Genomic DNA, 1,659 nt, shown 5'->3' on the forward strand with positions numbered 1-1,659 from the left:
TATATATTATTGAAACTGTCTTACTATTATTTGAAACTGTCTCATTGCTATTTGTTTCTCAATAAAATTATTTAAAAAATCAAATTATGCTGATGGCAACCGCCTTATTTACGTTATAGTACTGTTAATAAGAGAACTTTTAGTAGACTTGTGTACTGTAATTCATGGAAAGCCTTAGTATATTCAATGCTATCCATTTTCATATTTACAAAGTACATTTCAGATAACTCAGGATCAGTGTAATGAATTTCTTTTCCTTCCCCTTCTCTTACCTTCCATCCAGTTGGGATGAAGTCCTTCTGTACTCCATAATAGCTGCAGTTATGTTTTCATTCATTGTGTCTGGTCTTGGGTTTTCATTCCTTAGCTAAAAATTTTTGTGCCCGATAGAATGTGTGCTCCACTGGAGCAAAGACTGTCACTTATTCACTATTGATCAGAACAATAATTTGTTCACAGTGAGTCCCTCAGGAAGATATGGGAAGTTGAATTTCCTTAGCTAGCAGATCTTTCTAATGAAAATAATCACTCTGAGTAGCTCTAACTGATCTCTTTGTATATGACATGTATCAAAATATTAAATTGGAGTCACAGAGTATTGGCGATAAAGGCAACACTGAATGGTATTAAATTTCTCACAAACCTTTTCTAGGTGAAGAGTGAAGTGTCCTAAGGCTGAAAAAGTGACAAAGCTAAATTTGAACTTGAATTACTTCACTGTCCAATATTCTTTTCTACCCAAGGGCTCACAAAACCATTTAGAATTTTGTATAGAAGATTATATATTTATCAAATTATTATAAAACAGCAAATTTGAAAGTTGTAGCAAATATTCTTAAAAGAGAAAAAAGATTATAGTTAAAATATTTGATAAATTAGAAAGATTGTTGTGGTCATGGATACTAGTTATCTGTGAAGACAAATGGAGTATGTTTTTATTGTTATATCTAAAATGTTAGCCAACTCCAGAAAAACACAGACTTTTCTTCAATATTTTCTTTTAGAGTTTTGTAATTTTGTATTTTATTTTAAGGTGCATAATCCAATTTGTGTGATTTCTTTTATTCAAAAATTTAAAGTCTTAAATCATTGCTTTAACTCTTTGGCCAAAAACATCTGACTGTGCTTGTATATGTTTTTGGCTGTATTCTCTTTCATTAATCTTTATATCTATACTTTCACCAGTACCATGATATTTTGATTACTATAAATTTGAGTAAGTCTTGAATGTTTGGGAATCAGCCTTCCAAATTTGTTCTTCTCCTTCAGTACTGTGTTAGATATATGGTATCTTTTCCTGTTCCTTTGAATCAGTTTGTTGATATCTTTAAAGTAGTCAAACTGGTATTTGGAATATGTAGGTAAGATTAGGAAAAAAAAAGATCAAATTGAATCTTTTGTGAACTGTGAACATGGACTATTTCTGTATCTATTTAGATCTGTTCTTTTTCTCGTCAGAGTTTTCTACACATAACACTTGTACATAATTATTTCTTAGCCTTTGGGTGAAGATAAGTGTAGAACTTGTTTATACTTTGTTGACTTCATACATAAATATTTATTTATTTTTTAATTGAATAAAAATGGCATTACATTTTTTTCTATTTTTAAAATATATTTTAGTGTTTAATATTTTTTCATCATATTCTTTAGAGAGCT

The sequence above is a fragment of the Octodon degus genome, unplaced genomic scaffold (genome assembly GCF_000260255.1).
Source record: "Octodon degus isolate 3935 unplaced genomic scaffold, OctDeg1.0 scaffold00100, whole genome shotgun sequence".
NCBI classification, from domain to species: Eukaryota; Metazoa; Chordata; class Mammalia; order Rodentia; family Octodontidae; genus Octodon; species Octodon degus.